Raw genomic sequence first — 24,043 nt, 5'->3', positions numbered from 1 at the left:
CATAAAGTTTCTGATGAGGCAGAAGGTGTCTGAAGCACTAGGAATATAAACATTACAAAATACCTTTCTGCTGGAAGGATACTTTGCAAATGCAAAATTCAAAATTCTCCCCAATTTGTAAAGTCATGAAGATAATAAAACTTACCGTCCTGCCTCAAAAGATGCAAAACATTATATAGGATGTAAATGCTACTAATAAATATTATTTGCAAACATATTGTTTTGATAAATCATTAAAGTAAACAAATTTAAATTTCTGTTTAGAGTAAAGAAATAATAAAAGGCAAATATATTTTTAAGGGGTCAATCAGTGGAGAGAGGTTTTTTCCCCTTTCTAGTAAATTAGTAATCTTTTTCTCCAAATTAGTGTTTCTTTTTGTAAATATTCATTAATGGCACCACTTAAAATATAAATTTAATTATTCATTTGAGAACAGCAATGCAGTTGGCATTCTAAAGAGAATATTTGAAAATCTAATTAATAAAATAAATTTTGAGAATTAAACATTCAACATTTTTAATACATCCCAGAAATACATATAAAAGATAATTAAATTATATCTATACACATACATATATATAAAATATATATACATATATGTATGTGTATACAGACATATGTGTGTTATAAAATTTTATGAATATATTTTTACAAAATACACCTCTTCTACAGCTCCTCTGATTTAAGATAGCTTTTTATTCTGTGGGAAATCTTTAACTATAATTAATGTTTTACAATCAATATTCTAATGCCAATTAAGACTAGAACGATACTTTTACAATTTTTACAAGGTGTGATACAGATGACCATTTAAACTGTAATTAACAACATGGTGAAGGACAAGAGACTTTACATAGCTTTTCCCTTGAAGAGGCTGTGAAAGCAAGGCATGTTTGCTCAAAAATTGAAAACGTCCAGCGACTGCTCCCACACCGAAGACGCCAGGACTGAAAGCTGTTGCTGGCCCTCACCTTCCCTCGGCAGCGCATTCACAGCCCCGCAGCCACTGGGGCTCTGCTCTTGTCTCCTGCTGCGCTGCCTGCTTGTCAGGCAATTTAGAGGATACGGCACCGTTCTTGCAAAGACGTAATGCTATTTTTTAAGTTATAAACGGTGCAATAATGGGAGACCTTTGCTAGAGGAAGGCTTTCCAGAGGCATACAGGGAGGTGGCGAATGCTCCGGTCCCAGTCCCACAGCATCCCGTGCTGGGCACAGGCACACGCAGCGTCCCGCAGGACAGAGACCTCTGGTGAAGAGGCAAAGGCTGGGAGACCAGTTTTCAGGGTTGTGCTTTATACCCAGTGTAGCTCCATTCAGGAGTTACTCCGTCATGGAGTTACTCACGAATATCACCAAGCAAAATAAAATACAAGTCGTTGATGCAGGATCTAATCATGCCTCAACTTTCTTATTTTTCCACTTAGCAACAACACATTTTTAATTTACACATTCAATTCACTTCAACTATTGCTGATGGTCTTTGAGATGCACTTTTCAACTAATCTCCCTTTGATATATTAAGTATTTATATAGTAAAGATATAAATACATATTAAAGATAAAAGTTGCATAACGAAGATAAAAATATTTCTTTATAAGTTTTGTCAAAAAATGGAACCAGACTTATGCAGTGCTCTTGATTTCATATTCAGCTGAAGTATTTAACCAAATGCTGCATGAGAACAAAAGCGGTAAGGAAATGCAGTATACTGGCATGAGTGAGGACTTTAAGGCCTCGTTAAAATTCAGGCCTCATAAGCAAAGAAAAATAAGGGTCAAGTACATTTTCGTAATGGGATCAGAAGCGTCCAGTTTCTGCGTATAAGTACAAACAGTGCTCTCAAAATTGTTTAATCTAAGAAGCTCAACAGTAATTCATTTTTTATGAAATATTTTATAATAAAATATCTTACTTAACTGACCGCCATAGTTTGCAATAAATACTAAATAGAATAAAATTTTCCCCAATTTTCAGATCCTAGCTAAATGACGAAGGTAGAAGATGAACCAGTTACGCATTAGTTTTCCCTCAACACTTCACAGAGATGGGAAAGCATTTTAACCCAAGTCAGCCTGAAGTATGACTAAATGGCACAGTAGTTTCAAGGACCTGTTTGTGTGGGAAAGGTGATAGGGACCGTCTTACTCTAGACAGTATCTGGCACAGAAGTGTCCTCTAAGCTCAGGCCAGCACGATTCAAGACCTGATGTCTAGGATATAATATTGGAAGTTTGAAATGAGATTCTGAGTAAAGGAATTTCTTCTCATTCTCACTCTTCTTACATAGTTCTTGCTGCTGAAAACAAGTTTTCTAACCCAGAAGATGGTATTTTTGCAGACATCAGTTTCTGAACAGAATTTTTTGTTGATGCCTGTCCTAATTTTCCCTTGGGTGAAACAGAACAGTCCTTCTCTGCTTTTACTTCAAACGTTGATATTAATCAGATTGTTTCATTAAATAAAGAGGGACAATGAATCTTTTCGGCAGCAGACAGGTACATGGGCTGATCCAGAAACCGCCAATGTGACTCTAAGCTAGGCCTGGAGACATGAAAGGGTTTTAACGCTTTTTACTACATTGTTAATGTTGTAAGCTACCTGCATGAGAATAAAACTCATAAAGAAATACCTCAAAATGTAAATAACAAATAGCATTATGGGGAACCTTGAATGGACCATTTTAACCAGACCGTGACTTATAACAAATCATAACATACTCCAAACATTTGTGGTAGAAAACCTGAGGTTTAGTTATCTGATAAAAGAATTTATCCTGCTGTCAGTGGTCCTTTGGTGGCTATGGAAGTACAATAGTTTCCTGCAATAGGATGCATATTCTTTCTCTCCTCAGCTGTACACAATGGATCAATACTTCAAAGTATTTTAGCAATGTGTATATCTTAATATGGATGTGATTTATCATTTCATTTTACATATAACTCTGAAGCATGTAATATAGTTCCATGCCTTCTAGGAGTAAAAATAAATAACAATGATTTCTGAAATTCCAAAGTTTACAGTTGAGTATTATTTACAACAACTCTTATCTGTAGTCCCATTGGCTTTACCTTTATTTTTATGTTATGTTATGGGAATTTTTATTCCTATTGAGTAACCTTTTTAGTTTTTAAAGGAGAAGCTAAAATCTTGCGGCCAATGTAGGTGTACGTTTTTAGGAGAGAAGAGAGGTGCCATGTGCTCTCTGTAGGAATAAAGAAGAAAAAACATCTGTTAACAGTATAAAAATGCAAAGTAGGAAAACTGAGCAATACAAAAGAAAAATACCGGCTTTGCAAGGTTCTGCTCACCAATGGCTAGTCTTTGCTTTTTGACAAGTGGATAATCATTAAAGTTAAGGTACGTCAAACAGATTTTATGCCTAGGCTATTTAATAATATTTGTAAGGCTGTTACATATATACCCTAGTCATCAGATGACATTAGAAACCATGTTGGTTTGTCCCTTATCATTATTTTTATGTCACATTTCATGGCAACTTCACATTGTAAATGTATTGATCTGGTTATAGGTGTACCAACTACTATGAATTGTGCTATTAAAGGCACAAAACACGCTGGCGTTAACAAAAAAAAGCCTTTTTCAGCATAGTAGTCGGTGAAGACAGCATGAATGAACTGATGAACTAAAAAAAGTGATTCTGAGACCTTTAAGGTTACCCCGTCAGGGCATGTAAAATGTAAAGCAACCTCTGAGAGTTGCTTGTACTGGACTGCCTGGAAGGTGAGATGGTGAGCAGCTCCCTGAAGGCTGATCAGAACCTTACAAGCAAGAAGATGCAATCGATTCCCCAAAGTGACTGCCATTTTCTTCTCTCACCCACAGCACTCCAGCAGTGTACTTCATACTGTCCTACCGACTCCTGAACTGCAAATAGTCAAATGAGGTTTTTCAATTACTCTTGACTACGGAATGAATATTAAAGGCCTTGCAGCCAGAATGTGCATTAATGCAAACTGTCTCACGTGCAGTAGCATCCTCTCTGTGCCAACACACAAATATTTTTCCCAGAAATTATGCAAAATGCTGATGTAAGTCCCAGGTGAAGGGGAAGGAGGGGTGCAGAGGGCGAAAGGAAGAAAGAAGAGAGCTATAGAAATCTATAAAGAACCAGTTTGTTTAAATTAATTTTTGGACTGAGCTATTAACTGATTTCAATAGGTCTGATTAATTGCAGACCTCCAGGAGCTTGAAAACATTTCCTGCACATTTAAGTTCTTCATAGCCCATTCTACCGTTTCTCCTGCAAAGATTCCAGTGCAATATGCAGTAGTAGCAGTACTTGGGGTTTGTTGTCACACTTACAGCTGGTCACTACAATTTCTTCTGGTCACTAGATGGCAGAATGTGTGTTGACTTAGAAGCACAATTTTGCATTGAATTGAGAAGCCGGGACTTTCTGTTTCTTTTTCACTATAAAATTATCTCTCATATATATCTATATATATAAAAATTCATTACATTCAAAGGACTGAGGGGTTTTTGTTTTCTTTTATTTTTTTAGTTCTTCTTTTGTAGGGCTGGAGTTAAAAAAAAAAAAAAAAAAAACAACAAAACACCCAAAACAAACGAAACGTGAGCTGCAGTTGTTTTTCCCTTACAGTAAACCCTGTGACAAAAAAGAAGAAAATCCCAGGAGCACTCCCTTCCCTGTCTCCAGCCCTGCGTCCCTGTCGCAGGCACCCAGACCCCACAAGGAAACACTTGTTCTCAAATTGGCAGGACACAGAGCTTCAGGGGATCAGTGAATATCACCACTCTGCGGTACAGATTTAAGCTATGGCTTTCTATGGGAACCCCTTAAAATGATATTTCCTCACCAGGCAGGCAAGTTGCCAAAATGGTAGCATAGCTATTAGCTGAATTAGATTTCCATGGGAACCTCTTCTCAGCAAATGTGGAAAACGTTCTTAAAACAGTCTTTGCCTACTTCCTATGTAGATCCTGGTCCCATAAAAAGTCCTCTTTTGGCTCTCCAAAACAGTGTAAAAGAGCTTCGACCAGTTCCAAACTGAATGGAATAATTTTTTTCACTAGAGTGAATTAAGATCTGAACTGAACTGTATTCATGAACACAGTGAGAAAGATATCCTATTACTCATGAAAACACAGAGAGGATTTTAATAGTAGTGAAAATATGAAAGGCAATAGTATTTGTACTAACAAAGTAATTTTTCTATTATAATACACTCTTGTGTTTTACCAAGTAAAAGAAAAAGATAGGTTAACTTTTGTAGGAAATTAGATACAAGATTTCCTTTCTCTCACACACAGAGATATACTAATACTTAGACGTATGCACTCTTTCATCTTTCAAAAAATTAGGGAAAATAATTGTGTATTCTAAACAGTCAACATATTGTACATAGGTAATTAGTTTGTGTTTGTCTCTAGGGAGACCCATTTGCTCCTAGGAAATAATGTTGGATTAATACTATTGCTGCTATTTTTAACTACATAAGAAATGAAATATTACTGAATTAAAATATAAATTATAGCACAAATCCTGATGAGCTGGACTTTCTCATGGCAATGTAATCTGCCATCTCTCTGTGCATCTCTGCAGTGGCTCCCTTGGCCAGCCATTATCTTCGGCGGGATCTGAACCTGTTTATTCATGGCTACAGATTTGGTCAGTGAAGAATATCATAAAGATGTAATATTTATTCACTTTGCATGTGCACAGAATGTTGAAACTGTGCAAGCTCTATTACTTGCCTTCCTGGGCCCAATTGCTCATCATCTTACACCTAGGCAGGAGAAACTGAGCATGTGAATCTAGTGAAGTGACTCATACCTGTTCAAAATGAATGTAAAATGTCACCACAGCAGGTAGTGTGTTTTCACATGTGTTTTGCAGAATTATAACTAAGCAAAGAGGAAAAGGAGGAGTAAATGAAAGCCCAAACTGCAGCTTTACCCATTTATATCTCTACTAAATCTGACATATTTTATAATTATCATGGGCAGTATGCAGAAGATGCTCTGTAGTTCACATTTTTCCCATTCAAATATTTCCCTAGCAATCCATCCCAAAATATTTGTATTCAAATAAAAATAATAAAACTGATAAAGGAAATTTACATTATCAAGTTTAACATTAAAATCCTCTAAATTCAGCAGTATATTACTCTCTCATATTGCCTATTGTTCTCTCGAGAGATTCATGGATGTAATAACACATTAAAGAATGAAAACACAGGGGGTTACCTTTATTTATTTTTGCCTTTTTAATGAAAGACATTAAATGCATTCTCTTGTAGTATTCTCATCATCTGAATGTTTCTACTATAATAATTTATTCATGTGTAGCCTTTAAAAATTTAAATCATAGTATCATAATAATACTTCGGTATCTTTGTTTTTTTACATTTCATACTATTTTACTTCTGCATTAAGTATTTTGCTTTTGTCGTATATTTAATTAATTGAATTATTGATACGGTTAGCCAGTGCAGTAGTTATTTCAGAATAGCAGCATTTTTACATAAACAATCTCTTTTCACTGAACACTGCAGCAAGCTATCCAGGTGTTACACACAGGCTAGTGTGTGCCTCTCTATTGCTCTATACATTTACAACTCAAGAAAGGATGACTGAGGATAAACTGTAATTTTCTAAGCTATTCTTGAATGCAATAACTTCATTCTTTTTCCTTTCTGTTCTAGAAACGCTGAGAAGTGAGTAAAGGTAATTGTAGAAAGCAGGATTCACAAGGACATCTAGACTATTTCCTTGCCCTGCAACTATTTACTGCAGACATTCCTGCAGATGTTTGCCTAATCTTTTTGAAATGATAGCAGCATTCATTAAAATTTGAGATGAATTATCTATGAATTTATGACAGGGAAGTTTACAGTCTGAGAAAGATTCTGAAGCTGTATGGAAAGAAGGAACAAGAATCATTGTTTTAAATAATAGGTACTGAAAACTCTACTCACTAAGCACAGTTAAACTGAATGTGGGGTTTTTTTAGACTGGTAAAGCTTCTAGGTGAAGCTAAATGATATTGCATGCCTTTTTAATAGCATTTTCTTGTCCTTGTTTAAGTCTCCTAAATTGTTTTTACAAAAGAATAATAAAAAATGGAGGAAGTGTCACTGGATGTGAATTTTGCACATTACATTTTTATCATTTGGGGTACTACAAAGCTGGCTGTTCATATACAGACATCATGGGTACCTGCTACATTTTATGTACATAAGAGAGAGGAGAGGAGAGGAGAGGAGAGGAGAGGAGAGGAGAGGAGAGGAGAGGAGAGGAGAGGAGAGGAGAGGAGAGGAGAGGAGAGGAGAGGAGAGGAGAGGAGAGGAGAGGAGAGGAGAGGAGAGGAGAGGAGAGGAGAGGAGAGGAGAGGAGAGGAGAGGAGAGGAGAGGAGAGGAGAGGAGAGGAGAGGAGAGGAGAGGAGAGGAGAGGAGAAAGCCTTGACTGCTGTAAGCTGGCCTGGTTCCACCCAGCCAGGCCAAATTCTGTCAGCTGAGGATGTGATCTAGAAGGTATTTTCCAAAACCATGGATCTACTCTGAGCTCAGAGGTTTACATAACCTGTTCACAAGGATACATAGCCGTTGCTAACTGTCACTGGCAGGTTAATGGTCACATGCATGTAATTTCAAACATACTATTCCACCCAGTTCAGCCTGGGAGATGTGTGTATGGCACAGCCCCTTGACAGGTAGAGTGTTGCAATGGTTTCCAGAATGGACCTGGAACTTCTTAAAAGGTCTGAATTCTTATGGTGACACCTATGGCCTTAACAAATATGACTCATAAATAACTCCTCTCTAGTCAACAGAATTACCTTAATGGGAAAATATGACGCACATGAAACTGAAAGGAACATGTGCAACAAGAAACTGATGCACATGAAAGGAAAATCATCAGTTCAAAATTTAAACTTCAGAACAGTTTTTCACAATAACAAAATCCTTCTTTCAGAAATACATGCGTGGGATTTTAAGTAGGAAAGCACATAAGCGATCTACCCAAAAACTATCAATGAAAATAACTTGGACCTAGATCTTTCAGGATTTTTTGAAAATCCATTAGATGTTTTCACTGGATTTAGTAAAAGCACGCTTTTCTAGGTCTCTGAGATTCTCATTTCAGGGTCAGACTCAGCAAATCATTTAATGGTTTTAAGGACCCAGATATCACACTGAGGCTAAAAAGCAGTGTTCTCCTTCACTCTTACTGCATAATCCACACTTAGAAAAAATATTTGAGCTCATCTGCTTCCTACCTCTATGGCCCATAGTGTCAGAGACGACCACATGGTTGGTTTATGTGACAGGTGTTGCCCATACAATGCCTCTATAAAAGCAAATGAACTGTTCAGCTGCAGATCTGAGCTAAGCAATGCATAGTTTATCGACCACCTTTTAGGGAAGTTCACCCTCAAGTCTGCATTAAAGAATAGCAGAGGTGCAAGATTTCTCTCCTCCTTAACACCAGATCAACTACCTAATGCCAACATATAAAAAATTATAGCAGAAAAATTGACTTAAGAGCAGACGTATTTGATGGGCATAATCTATCTGATCATAATGTACTATACTTAACACAGGAACAACAGTACTTTACTGGGTTGAGAAAATGAATCCCTTAGAATTAGTGACACTATGATAATAATGCTCTACAGGTCTACAAAATACACATATTACTCTGAGAGCCATTGGTATACTTGGTTTTTTTGCAATATACATATTTAAAAAAAAAAAAAAATGCTGTTCTGTAGCTGTGACAGAGATTTCTGCTCAATCATAGCAAAGTGCCTCCTTGTCCAGTTCTCTGATTAAATTGGAAAGCAATATAAAACACAATCTAGTCAACATGACATTGATACTCATATTAGGGAGAACAAAGGGGATGACACTGTTGAAGTGGTATCACCTTCAGAGGTGGAAGGGCATATCTGTCTTTCATCAATAAGCATCAAAGTAACTGATTTTAGTATCCTCATTGTTTCTACATCCCTACATGATGTCAGACACTTGAATCACTTATTTTAAAATTCTCATGCTTCTCCTGCAAATATTACTGCCCTCTATACCTTTTGACCTCCAGATGATTAATGGAAGTGTACTCTATGGAGAATTGTGGCTGCTTCCCCTACAGATGTTAATAATAAGGATCATTAAAAAACATCTATTCCCTGATGGCTACGCAAGATACATCTCATGTAACTCTTTCAGCTTGTCAGCATAATATGCAATGTGGTTACCTAAAATCTCTCTCAGCTCATGGTCCATCGTTTGAAGAAATGATGCCAATAGTCAACATACATGAATGTCTGGAGATTGCAAGCAGGGATGTTTTCAGTGAAGATGTTTAGTTCTGGATTTAGAACTGTAGAATTTGCGATGCTTATTAAGCTGGGAACTCTATAACTTATGTAAATGCATTCTCAGAATGACCTATTGCTTATGGACGTAGATAAGCTAGTACCTCTTTCATGGAGAAGTCTGCAGTTTTACCTAGTGCAAACAGACTTTCTCTTAACAGCTGGAGACCTACAACTGGAATGTGTATGATAGCTCTCTAACAGAGGCTTAAGACTGGAATCTCATTATACTGCTCCTAACTGTGAATCTTTTCTGAATTCTCTGCAGAGGTACTTGCACATCTGCCGACAGATATCCTATAAATCTCTCCCATTGCCTCTACTCTGCTGTCTATAAAGGGATAGAAAAGAATGGGCTTACTAGGGAGCTCAGTAAAATAGGTACAAAAATATCTTTTCTACAAAGATATTTTCAAACAAAAAATTTAATTTGCTTCAAATTATGTTTTTGCCTCTTGTGTGTTGGCTCTCTGAAAATATTCTAGTGATTTAGTTACCTGAAAGAAGTGTTCTCAAACACAGTATACTGTAAGCATGCATAATGGAATACTTATGGTAAGCAAATTCTAAATCAATAAATTAAATTATGCTCACTAGAGACTTAATAGTATATATTCTGATTGTCCAATCAGGAATCAGAATCGGAACTATAAAAGCAGTATGTCTAGTCACTGCTGGCCAATATGGATTGTAAGCTGAAAATAAAAACCAGTGAGTATTGAGGAATAGGGGAAGTGTTTGTGGGTAGAAATAATGCATTTTTTTAGAACAGCTAAAGTATTGGGGAGAAATAGGCAGATTTTGGGCACACAAGCTTTCAGCTCTGAAGTAGAAGCATCAAACTTCAATGCTCCTAGCAGTTTTGTTACTGCAGTTACAAACCATGGCCCCAACACCACTACTGCAATGAATAGATTAGACATATTTCACATTCAGCTAAGCGGTTAACAATTAACTTAAAAAACTAAATAAGGCAGAAGAGATTATAAGCTCAGAAAATGCAGAACAAACCCCACTGCCTATGTTGACCTATGTTGACCACAAAAATTATACAGCATGTATTATTTGCTTCAGTCTAGTTATCAAGAGTATGTTAAGTAGCCTGAAAAGCTGATGTTAAAGCTTGCAAGGTACCAGTTCTCAGAAGACCACATAAAAAGAATCCTAGCTTTAGACCTAATGCAGAGACTGCTCATTCTGTATTGATTCTGTGGAATAATTTTTACATTTTCCAGGATATATTTAAGTTTGATCTTTCCTTTTTTTTTTTTTTTTTTAAAAAAAAGAGGTTACTTCCATTTGGTATTCATTCACATCTCAAAGTAAATAAAGTACTTCTAAAAACTAAACTCTTAGAGTTTAGAAACAACTTCTGGCAAATAAGAATACAATTCTGGCTTTTAAAAATAATTATTTGCTTGATATATAAGTAACAATCTCCACTAAAATCTATTTATGGAATCCTAGGTTTCAAAAGTAACGTTCCATTAGTTTTAATGAAGGTTTTGAAAGTGCTGCAGCAATGGGCCTGCAGAGCCTGACTGAACTGGAGTGCTCTGTGCCAGAACTGACTCTGGAGTGCTGAGGTAGTTATATCTACAGTCAGAGCAGTTTATTCCACAGGATAACTGCAGAACCCATTGATGCAAGACATGGTTATACAAATGCCCACATGCTAGCATATGTAAAACATCTCAAAAGGATAGTCTGGATGCACAAGGTCTACCTCTGGGAAACGGGCTTGGTGCCACATGACAGCACATGTACAGAGTTTAGGCCATAGAACAGATGTTCCCATTTCTTACTTCCATGTAATTTATATTTTTAAAAAACCATTACAAGTTCCCAAGAGACATGAAGAAGCAATTTATGTAACAGATTCTGTCCAAAAATAAGTCACTAATGCTAATATACAACCCCCTATATTGGTAATCACAGTTAGCACATAGATAATTTTGATCATTTTACATGGTGCATTTCAATTATTCTTTCCCACTATCAAAAGAATAGACAAGTCTCATTCGGCCTCATGTTGTGGTTTTAATACTGAACATCGAAGTAACATCACCTACAGATGACAATACTTTCACCTCCACCAGTGTAAATCAAGTGTCATGAAATAATGGAACTAAATGTGTGTATAACTGCTGTGTGAGCAGAATTGGCTCCAGACAGATTAATTCCTGTGGTTGCGAGCAGCACACAGGACAGACATACCTAGAATAATAAGTTATGATTTTCTAGCTCCTTTCTCTATGTTCTGTTAGACCATGCGGATTTTATGCATATCCATACAATGTAATCCTTTAGATTATAGACACAATTACAGCTAAAGTGTGGCTTCACTACATCCTTCTTCATGAGGTCAGCTTGGATTTGCCTCTAAGTGGCAGCCTTTTAAAAGGTAATGGCAATAAATTATTCCCAATTTTAAAAATGGGACAGTACAATAATCCAGGAGAAAAAGTACCAGTTGGGAGAACGTCTGTTGTTGTTGTTGTTGTTGCCCTCTGCTGTTCTCTTATTACCCCAAGGCCCATCATTGTTATTGGCGTGAAAAATTACGGTTGTATGCACTGGGTGCGTACTAAACTGAAGTTAGAAAGGTCAGCCACTATACCTTTGCTACGTTCCTGTGGCAGGACCTGGGCAGTTTTCTAAAAAAGCAAGAATTTATTAAAAATAGTAAAACATTTGTGGAGAGAAAAAATTATTATATGCGATCACTGGACTACTGGTGCTCTTCTGGACAAATGCCTGTAGCAATCAAGAAGTACATGAATATTAGTCTCAAAAGAAGGTGCTATTCAAAGTATACAAATGAGATGTAAATTGTTAAAATAAGGTAATTCTTGCTAGCCGTAGAGATAACTCTTTCTTTGTGTGAGAAAAGACAAATCCCTTAGCTGGTATTTACAGTTGAAGCAAATTTTGAGTCCCACACCAGTTTCACAAACTAGCTGTAGATCCAGAATTGGGACTAATAGGTGGAGATGTGCAATATTTCTGTGGGCATTTAGCTCCCTAACTCTGGTAGTCAAAACACAGCTTAGGGATTCTAAATAAAAAGACTTAAAAATTGAGGATCTGAGGAGAGTTTCTGGCCAAGTTGTAAAGAGCCCGTGTAAACACCACTACTTCAAGGTGGAAATTGTTGGGAGGGAGTTCCTTCCGGTTCCTCTCATGCCCTCTGCAAGGAGTCGATCCTCTCACATGTCTTGGAAAACTTACAAAGTTACTTGTAGGACACGGAATTTGGAGTAGCAGAAAGGAGACTACGGTAGGCTTCAGGGCATCAGGAAAAGCAGATACATGTCTGATGAGGGTCAGTCTGGTTCTGCTCACTGCAGGAAGACTCTCTAGGGTTGATGAAGACAGAGGATAACTTCATAATCAGGGCTTCTGTTTTCAATGGCTGTATCTGAACTTAATTCAGAGCATCCTCAAGGTATATAAGCTGAGGTACTGTTTTTTAACTGCTCTGCTTTTAACTAAAATTTTAGTATGTTATTTAATTTTATTTACAACACTATTTACTATTACCTGTAAGCTAAGTAACTTCTATTAGAAGAAAAATGTCACAAACAATTGCAGGTGATGATATTGGCTCACTGTAACAATATGCAGCAAATGATCAGGTAAACATTAAACCTAATTCAGGACTGACTGTACTAATGCTGTACAGTGCATTCCAGTGGGCAGTAGGTGATATTTTTCATATAAAAAGCTTATTTCATAAAAAAGCTGTTCAAGGCCAGACCAACTGATTAATCTTAACTAAGCTAAGAGTTTCAAACAAAAGAGAAGAAAGGAGAAAGCAAGAATAGCATTCTGTAAAAGTTGAAATAGCTTAATTACTTTTTTTGTATAGTAGCTTCAGTTTGAATTTGAATTCTAATTAAAAAAACCTCACTGAAAATAAAACAAAAGCCCGTTCTGAGTTACACATTTAGTTCAGCCCCAAATATTTTTTGTCTGTCTCATGAAGCAAAAAATCAGTTATTCCAGAAATTATATCAGTGAATGAATTTGGAAAAATAGAAATTAAAAAAACTTTATTGCAACTACTCAAGCGCACTAGGATTTACATTAAAAGTAAATTATTACTTCCTACATTAGGCTTCTTCATAATAAAAATAATAGCAACTTTATCTTGTGAAAAGAAATAAAAGAATCGTAATTACGTGGGATGTAATCCAAGAATCATAATTACATTGAGCATATACAGGGATAAAATGTTAAAGGCAATAATCAAATGATAAGAAACTCCAAACCCTGTTCATCCCACCCCATAAGGCTGTTAAGAAATGAACATTTCTAAATTCATACCAAGTATGAAATAGCTGTTAAGAATCTTTGAAACCCATGTATCTGTTTATATTTCCTATTCCATATACTTACACACTGATGGAAAAATTGCTGATATTTTCTGCATGTGCTGAGGATGAATAAACTGAGGCACCAGGAAAGTGAGTACCTAAAACCAGTCATCCTATTCTGCTTCAGACTTGGCATACTGCTTCATGGCTGTGAATTTTTATCATGTCCAATCTATTGATGCTGCTGCTTGTCAGCTGCAGTTTTCATTAGGAAAAAGGAGTTACAGCTGACAGTAGTGCTTGTAGGAGTTCATAAATATTCTGCTACTGTTCAAAACTGCTGCAATGAACTAAAAGCAGACATATTAGCTGCATTTTGAACCCACATGAAAGCAGAGCTATTAGACTATAAAGCATGATCACTCGACATGTTAATTAAAGACTAAAACCTATCAAATTAAATATGGCGTATTTTTTCTGACCTGGTCCGGGGCAGAACAACAATCCATCTCTTCAGTTTTTGCTCCTAACCAGGAGCTCTGCATCTTCATAACCCTTCCAGTGGGATCTCTCTGAATACCGTTTTTGGAATAGTTTTATAATGGAAGGGGTGAATAGTGCGTGCTTCCCTCCACGTGAGCAGAGAGCTGACCTGCGATCCTGCCGTGCCACGGGACTTACCGCAGTGCTCTGCGTGGGGAGACTGATGGCTGAGCACCAGGCTGCCCTCAAGGAGCCTGCTCTGCGGCCACTGACAGCCTGGTAGGACATTTTCCTTGATCATCAATATAATGTTCCCTAAGCATCTTCTGCTTGTATATCACTCTAAGGTCACTTTGATATAAATAACCAGTGACAGATGAGGCCTGTGGGGTGCTTGTTAGAGAGCCAGTGGTAGATATTTTATTCGAAGCCTGATCAATCGCAGCACAGCAAGGTTCTGGAGATCTGTACATGTCACTGTAGAACCATAACAGGACCTTTTCTTCTTCAGCCAGAGTCTGCAGATTGCGAACAGGGCTCCTGCTTATAGAGAGTTTGGTGAGTCCAGTGGTCTTCACCTAAAGACAGCAAGACCACCCAAGCTCTGGAGGAGAGCACTGTCTCCCTTATGAATAAGTACAATCTCATTTGGACCACGATGACTAAAGTTATGGAGGCAGATCTGATTGTGAAAATGGGAGCAGCATGCTCATTTCTCTCAAGTCAGTCAGTTTGGTTGCCGAAGGTGCCTGAATAGCATCTGCACCAGGACAACAAACAGGCCCTCCTCCAGTGATGCTCACATCTGCAGGAAGCTGCCACTGCTACGGCCCTGGGGTGTTAGGAAAGGCAAAATATAAAGCTGTTCTGTGCTGTTTGCTGTAAGTCAACAAACACGAAGGAATACTGGTTTAGAAATATGGCATCTCACACAGAAGATGGGCCTCAGAAAAAGAAAAACAGAGATATTTTTAAAAATAGAGGTTGGGTGGTTTTTTTCCTTGAGAACAAGAGGAGGCATATTTTCTTCTACTTATATATTTATAATTCTTTCTTGTAGAAGAAAATTATCCCAGCGGTAGTGTTTGAGATTCATTAGTGTCATTTAGAAATCTTTCCTTTTGATAAATGCAGTGCACATATTCATGTCACTGTTTCACTGGAAAATTGTTGCCCAGCCAACTCAGACTACATAGGTTACTGTGAACTGGAGGACCCTAATTTTATATTTGAAGTCCTCAACTTTACTTTCCCACCCATTGATATTTGTTTCTTTTTTGTTGCTATTGCCTTCTAAAAGCACTTAATTTCAGAGGCTTTTCTCTGCTTCATCTTAAGTTTTCAGGTTTCTTTGGTAGGTAAGAGCCACTGAGCTGTGCAGTTTTCCACAGTACTACATGTGGCCGCAAAAATACCTCACGTCCTCCAGATCGGACTTTCTATCTGCCCCCCTGATTTGCTATTTGCATACCTAAGGTCTGTTTCCCCCCTTTATGTAGCAGCATTAGACTGTATTCATGTTAATCTCTCTAAACCTCTCTGTTAAACTAATTAATAATTTATTAATCTCTCTAAATTCTCAGGGCACAACTACAAGCAGGGGCTGTAGATTTTTACTCTTGATTATTACAATAAATCACAACACACCACGATACTGAAGTCGTCCAGCAAGACTTCCCCATCCTTAGAATTACTTACCACTCTAATAATTGTTTTGGTCAGCTGTGGCTTTATATTTACTCTTTATGAGTAAAAATACTCATACTGAAAAGACTGAAAAGACTCAGACTGATACCAAACACTGGGGAAACCCACTGTTAATCATACTACTTTAAGATCTGCTGGTGTTTGTGTTTCAAGTTGTGTTTCATTTAACTTTAATGTATCTACTTTATCTTTTACGGTTGGACTTGATGATCTTAAAGGTCTTTTCCAACCTATACGACTCTGTGATTCTGTGATTCTGTGATCAACAACATGTAAAATAACTCAAGATAGATAACAGCAAAAGGAAAAGTTTTGCATCTTGTATTCTGTTCGTTGAATGGCATTAGCTGTATTCCTGTATAGAAAGCAGTACGAGAAACTCCACAGTAAAATATTTATTTCTACATTTTTCTTGGGAAATGCATATAGTATTTCAGAAATATAAATCTCCTTAACATGTCCACATAGACACTTTGGCTTATCAAAACTTGGTTGGTAAACTATGAAAAAACTGAAGAAAAAAAGAGTAATATAAAATTCCTTTTTTCATCAGATTTGTTCTAGATGTTTTCTCTAATATCACTGCCAAGGTTGTAGTATTTAATTATTTACATATTCTGCATTCTGTTTTGAAATATTCTTTTTTTAAAGAAAGTTTGTTCAATTGAAGGTCTTTTATACTGGGAGCAAGTACACTTGCTAAAATGGAAGTGAGGATTAGAATAAAGTATTAGATGGAAATTATGTTTTGTACTGAAATTGAATACTCATGTGAAAAATACCAAAATGACTTGACGTAGGGATGATGATGCAAAATCTGAACATTTACGTTAGAACAGTGTGTTAAACAGTATAAACTACTGCGTTACTCTTAGAAGAAGACAGCCAAAATGCAAGAGATGAACTAGTTGGAATGCACAGCCTATCTGAAAAGAATAGGAAATGTCACTGTACTAGAGCAGTAAGTGGAGAAGGGCCAATTCTATATTTACTAACTACTTAGACTATGTAAGAAGAGAATGAGAGGAAATGTTCAGTATCAATAAGAGGGAAAAGGAAGGTATGAAAGTCTATTATTTTTACTGCATATGCACATACAATTTAAGTCTCCCATGCTAGAATCCATAAAATACAGTTCAGTCCCAAGTTACTACTTACTTCATAAATGTTATACTAACAATGGTAGCAATTTCAATATATTTTTTAATGATAAGTATTTCTCATCTAGCAATCTATAAATAAGAACTAGGACACATCCTCATAGACATTAAGCCAAAATTCATTCTTGGCCTGTCAGTTCCATTTCCACAAAGGCTTTCTGTAACCTCTTTGTAAGGAAAGCAGCTGACAGTTGCTTGCCCACCTAACTTCATTACGCTTCAGAAAAGGAAAGGAAAGCTCCACACTTGTGTTTAGCACACAACACACAGATCTCAGTCACAGGAAATTGTTCTTGTAAACTTTCAAAAACATATATTCATACATTTTAAATAGCCCTAGGTTTCTACCCGTATCAACACATCCTGTATCTACAGCACACATTTGGGGGATTCTTTCTTTTCTTCTGAAATCAATTTGGTTTATTTTTACTTTTGGTTTGGTTTGGTTTGGTTTTTTGTATACTAAACAGTCCTGCTTAGTTCATCTAGATAATTTCTTCATATGATACAGAGGTGATATAGTGCAACTTCAACATAGTAATGTACATCAAGAATAGGCAGAAATAGAAAACCAGTCAGTACAGGAAAGTTAGAGCTATAATTTTACCTTCAGCTGCTCAGTAACTGAAAAAAATACACATACTGAAGCATATAAATTCACAGTCATCAGTAAACCTATGAGATAGAAGCACACCTCAGATGGGAAGAATTTAATTTGTGGAGTATTTCCTGCCCTACTGCTATGTAGAGTTGTGTCCCAAAGAAGGAAGAACTATCTTCTCTGCTCTTGTGTTACTCCAAAATATGAACACCTAAAGACACTATGTAAATAGAGCAAAAAAGGTAAGATAACAAAACTGGAGCACAGGAAGTTCTTATGAAGCAGGCAAGGAACTGTAAAGGGTGGACAACTAGGATCGTTTTGAAACACTAAAAGCAATGCAAATCAGTTTGTGTTATATTTGCAATGATCTTTCCCCACATAGGCCATTCAAGGTGAATAAATGCAGCTGGTTGGAATGTAATGTTGACAGCTCCATAGCTCTTTAGCCTTTCTTTTCTGTTGCCCAGTCTCAACCTGTCTTAGTCAAGATCATTATACCGAGATGACTAAAAGAAAAAGGACCAATCTCATTGGAGCAAAGCTGTCAGTTTACAAAGATGGTACGGTTTTTTGTGTTCTTTAGTTTTTCTTTTCATGACCTTCTATGTACATTTGCTTGCCTCATGTCTCTCCTTCACACGAAACCATTGTGTGTTTGTATTTGGGAAGGATATAAACAGTTTTTAAAACTTCAAGTTACATGTATTTTGTTCCTGTTTTATAAAATTGGAGCATATCTATGAGAAATTTTATCTGTTTTGTCTTATTCATTGTATGTTTCTTCCACGACCATAGTTTATTTTATTTTAGTATTAGAGAGAAGTATGACTAACATGACATCAGGAAATAAATTAAAAACCCTCTTTCCAAAGTTATATGAGAATCCTCCTTCCAAAAGTCAAGAATCAAGACTTCAGTTTTTAAGAACCAGAAATATAATTTCAATTAAAATAAATTTCAATGTTAGCTTATAACATTACAATATATTTTGAAAAAAATTTGAGATCGGAAGTTTTGTTATTTCAGGGGCAGTTCCTGTAACACAAAGACATCATATTACACATAAGCTCCAACTGATGTTATGGATCATTAAGTACACTAATTATTTAAGACTATTCAAAATATACATGCCACAATGTGAGCCAGAGCTGACAGGCAGATTAACAAAAACTACAGCACAGCAGCTGTGTAGGTGATGAGCACAGAACTTTCACTTGCCTTGAAAAAATATTAGTGATTTTTTCTTCATGTATGGGAAATGTCTTTCACACTACTATACCTTCTACTGAAATCACAGTAGAAACATGCTTAACACTTCTACAGCTGAATCATGTCTTTATTTACATAACCATTCCCTCAAACCTACCCTCATGGGCAGATGTTTGTCTATAAACTCATACATTTTCAGGACAGATTCCTTAAAGCTTTTGAATAATTCTATGCTTTGAACCAACAGATCCTAGGATACTTTCTATAAAGAGAATAAAACCTAAGATATAATAATAAGCATAATCACATTTTATTAACCTGTTATGCATGGCCCTATATCATACTTGCCAATACAACTACATCCATTCCAGTGATGCCAGGCCTGATTGACAGTGTTATAAATATGTAAGTAATCAAAGAAATGCAAATACTGCAGCTAAATTCTTTAGCAACATCTACTACTTCATAGGAGAGTTTCCCATCTTTACTCTGTTACTCTGTCTTTAAAATTGCCAGAGAAGTCAAGACATTGCATATTCTATATGACAATGAAGCCATCAATGTCAATCTCATTCTCTGAAAGGCTATCATCTAAATTAAAGGGAAAACATCTAATATGCATATTAATATACTTATGTGTGCATCTCAGTGTGACCAAGTGGGTAAAAAGGTTGTATACTGTCATTCCAATATGTATGCAGCTCTGATCCTCCTTGTCTCACTACTCCTCCTCATAGCTCCATTTGACTTCTCATCCCAGCTTTCTGTCTGAATATATAATTATGCGTTCTGTTGTAGTAATAATATATGCTGTTACTGAATATGAAATTAGAGAGAATGTGAAGTACTATTTTTAATGGCATAAAATGTTGGCTCTTAAACCTGTATTAATTATTCATTTGTGTGTATCAGGCTCTTCAATGCATGTTAGACTTAGTTAAGTACATATCTGGGATATCATATATTAACCACTGGTGGAAAACATATAATTCAGAAGAGATAACTTTTCAACTTCATTTAGATTGCTTTTGTGGTTGCAAATGCGAATGAAAGGGACAGGTACACTGTGTCTCTTGCTGCCTAAAGCCACTGGCCATTAAACAGTCTAGATGCTAGGCTTGGGTTTGCTCATGAATGACTCCAAAGCACTTTACTTAAATTGGTGGACTAAATTATTCATTCAGAATTAAAGTGGCTCTAATTCATTTTAGCTTACTTGGTAAATTAAGCTAAAAAGAATTAAAGCCACTTTAACTCTGAATGAAACTTGTCCACAAAATAGAATAAGTAATTTATTTCAGGGTCGCACCTTCAGCTGATTCTGAATTTTCTATGGCATTCCCACAAAGACAAGCCTGGAATCCATCTCCCCATCTCACTGCACGCAGTTCTTATTTCTTCCAACTAGACATTTGGGCTTTTTAGTTCTAATATTTTCCTTCTTTCTTGGATGTATAAGTATTGGACATCTGAATGACAGACTTTAATTTTCTGTAATTTGCAAAGCAGTAACAGGCATAGACATCCAAAAACTAGTGGGCAACCTGGCTATCTGTTTACTTTTTTTTTTCCCATGCAACCTCTGGTTTTGTTGTGATGAAACTTCTGCAGGATGCTGACATGGTTCTCAAGAGAACACTAAGCTGAATGCTCCTCTGTAAAATTCCCTTTTTTCAGTAGCAGATTCCCACATAGAATGGGGAATAGGAGTTAGGAGAAAGGAAAAAGATCAAACCTTGAGTGTATCAATCATGTCATTTTGTCATGGTCACAAAATCTCTCTTCTGAGATCCAAATAAATTAGCTCATCAGTTAGTGAGAACCTTTCAACATGACCCAACATAACACAATCTCAAAGAGAGAAAAAATTAGTAAGACAAAGATTACGAAGAAAGAAAGTCTGTTTTCAGCCTTTCTCTTTTGAGTCAAAGTATATCAACAGAACAGACTGAAACAACACTACCTCAAGTTATCAGGTTGGCTTGCTTTTTTTTGGATCCTAACAGATTGACCTGGATCTCCTCTTCTCCTGTTCCTATGTGGAATAGATACGTAGTTCTCCTCAAAAAGGTTCCAGTGTTTGGCCAGTGGTGTTCTTCTACACATTGTGAAGCAGATCTTCAAAATCTTGTTGGAATTTTTTTTTTTATTGTGTAGTTCAGTCAGCAAATTCTAGCATAGATGCATTTAGCTTCATAATTTAGAACAGCCTTATTTATTAACATGAATTACAAGACAGAGTCCTTGGATCTGCCACAAAATAAAAAAAACCCCAAACTGAGTGTTCTGAAACTTTTACAATAAAAGCTTCTATTGCTATTTTTGCATCCATTCAAACTATATAGTCAGGTTTCTGACTTTTGGCATTTGCAGGATTATTTGCAAATGTGATTAATTTGAATACTGCATGGTTGTGTTGTGATCATGTGGTCCCTGAATTAATGTGACCTACAAAAATGAAATGGGTTTGTTTAGTCTAGCTCGGTTGCCCTCAAAAGGGCACAAACTTAGTATAAAGAGGACAGTGGTCAGTTGACTCCATGTTTACCAGGTATTGAACAAGAAGCAATTTAATGGATTTAAGCTTAGAACAAGTCAGACTTAGGGTAGATATTAGGACAAAATGTAAATACTGGAACAGGAGTTCTTTTTCTTCCAGTGCATGGACACAAAATTTCCTTATGATATTTATTACGAAGTATATCTGTAGAATGAAACATAGCAGTACTGATGTTCGCTATACCCATCCCATTGTACCTGTCCACCACACACGAACACTCCAATCTCCATAAAGCCCAGGATGTATCTTTTTTGATTACCTATTGCCATGAAATACAACACGTGAGAAATAATAAATACATCTTGTAGATATACAGAATACACAATCCAGCATCAGATATACATCCTTCATTTGTTTTTTGCAGTGAATTACAATGGAGAAAAGTTTTGTGTATGTTTTAAAACATTCCTGTTGATCACATCATATTCAGGCGATCCAGATTTAGGCATCCCAAAGTGACTGAAAGATAACTGAAAAGAGGGATAAGAGGGAAATTAAACTCAAGTTCCTTTATTTCTCATCCCCCTTCCTAGACAGAAGTTGTTTGGGGGGGGGGGGGGGGGGGAGAGAATGTAGGAATGGAATAAAGGTTTTCACGTTCAGTAAATCAGAACATCTGTTTCCATTTTGCTTCAAAGCATTTTCAAAAACTATGCATATACATACCATGGGTAGAAGTACACATCTTTCTATATAAAAAAGCATAAATGAGAGCAGAAATGTTAAGAAGGAAGTGGTCGTGTGTACCTATATTTTTTACATTTTGAATGCTTCCGAATAAGCCTTGCTGTGACTTGCATACTGAGCAGAGTACCTACATGCCTGGTCCTATCTATTTATAATTCTTGCCCATGAGTTGCATTCTAGATGGTGGCAAGCCCACAACTACAACTCTTCTCAAATGCTGCCACCTAAAGGCTAAAATGAAGTACAACTACAGAGATGTGTTCATACAACCAAAACCTGCAAAAGTGAGCACATGGGAAATGGTTCACAACTGTGCAACAGTGGGAAGTAAAATACAACATTGCAGAGTTGTTGCTTGGGTATGACATACCAAATGCATTTGTATTTAATCCCGTATGGATAATTACCCGAAAATACTTTGGGGATATAGTTTTTTCAAAGGACAGGTCAACATTAAGGTTTATATCTTCAGCAGTCATATTACTGAAACATCATTATATTTATAAATCAATTAAACAAAACTAAACAGTGAAACCAAAATTATTTATATGAGCTGAATGACTCAGAATTATGACACCATTGAAAAATATCCAAACTTCCTTTCTAGTTAAAAATACTCTTCGTCTAATTTGAATATGTAATTCCTGTCAACTCCTTAAAAAAAGAATGCACAATATATTGAACATTTGTAATTCTGATTATCTCTTAAATATGCAGGAAAACATCATAAGCAGGAAAAAATGAGGATTTGGCTCTAAATGTTTTTAAGTTAAAGATTTAGTAATTAAAAAAAAAAAAAAACCACCACAAATAAAAAAACCCAAAACCACAGAACCCAAAAATCCTGCCTAACAGATCTTATGTTAGAGCTAGGTAAGTTTTCCATATAAAGTAGTTCTTAAGAGAGAGGCTTTAAAACAGTCACTAAAATTAAGTGGATCTTTTCATTACCCTGATAAAAGGTGGTTTATGTCATAGGAAAGGTATTCTATGTCATAGGAAACATAACTAAACTTAACTTACTCTTAAAGTGATTTACATGTGCCATCTTTGGAATGCTTTAAACTATCTTAAAATCAAATAATAGAATGCTATAATCAACAGATGTAATATTTTGCAGATTTTAACTATTTAGATGTTAGGTATATACTCACTAGACTTTGTATGAAAGGAAGAAAACTAGACTGTATGATTCGAAGAAATGGATGAGAATCTTGAAAGTGTAGAGTTCATGTACCCCTGTAGCCCTCATGGTTTGAGAATAAAAGCAAAGTAAGTTCTGCAGATAGAGGCAATATCTCATATTTTGAAGAATATCTCATATTATGAGATTATAATCATATTATGATTATATCTCAACTAATGAAGTTAGAAAAAATAAATAGAGTTCTGGGCCTTTGCACTGAAAACTTTTTTCCCCCCGATTTTGTAAGTTGATTTAATACCTTCCCCTACAAAGCCTTGATACACTTAGTGCAGGCACTACATTTTAGACCAGTATGTCTGACACTCATAGTAGTAGCTTCCCCGTCCCTGACTTGTCAGTGTCCTTTTATTTCACAGTGGGACATTTGACTATGAGCAAGGCAAAATGAAATCACAGGGAAACAAAATAATTTTATTTTATTTTTTTTTTTAAATTGTGACCAATGATTACCAAGTTGCACTGGTATTGAAGGGTCTGTCAAATATGTGTAATTTTGCCACTTCAATTGCTAGTTTTCTGATGTGTAAAAATTGAATTTAGGAAGAAGAGTATCCAGATTTATTTACTTGTGGGCTAAAATGAAATTTCAATTTCAGTTTGTATGAAGAAAGGCTGATATGAGATTTCATTGGCTATGCTTTTTTATTTCCTTGTTTTGGCCTTGATTTTAGCAAGTTATTTTCAGGAAATACTTTAAAATCAAAAAAACAAGCAATGCCATAAAAAAGAAGTGTCATGCAGC

The 24,043-nt window shown here is 36.1% G+C and overlaps 1 protein-coding gene across 1 annotated transcript in view; it reads right to left on the bottom strand.

The window, feature by feature from the left end:
* Nucleotides 1-24,043, bottom strand: part of ADGRB3 (adhesion G protein-coupled receptor B3) — a 465,041-nt gene that overhangs the window by 286,670 nt on the left and 154,328 nt on the right. The window lies entirely within an intron of this gene.

The sequence above is a fragment of the Mycteria americana genome, chromosome 3 (assembly GCF_035582795.1).
Source record: "Mycteria americana isolate JAX WOST 10 ecotype Jacksonville Zoo and Gardens chromosome 3, USCA_MyAme_1.0, whole genome shotgun sequence".
NCBI classification, from domain to species: Eukaryota; Metazoa; Chordata; class Aves; order Ciconiiformes; family Ciconiidae; genus Mycteria; species Mycteria americana.
This window is presented reverse-complemented; position numbering and strand designations above follow the sequence as displayed.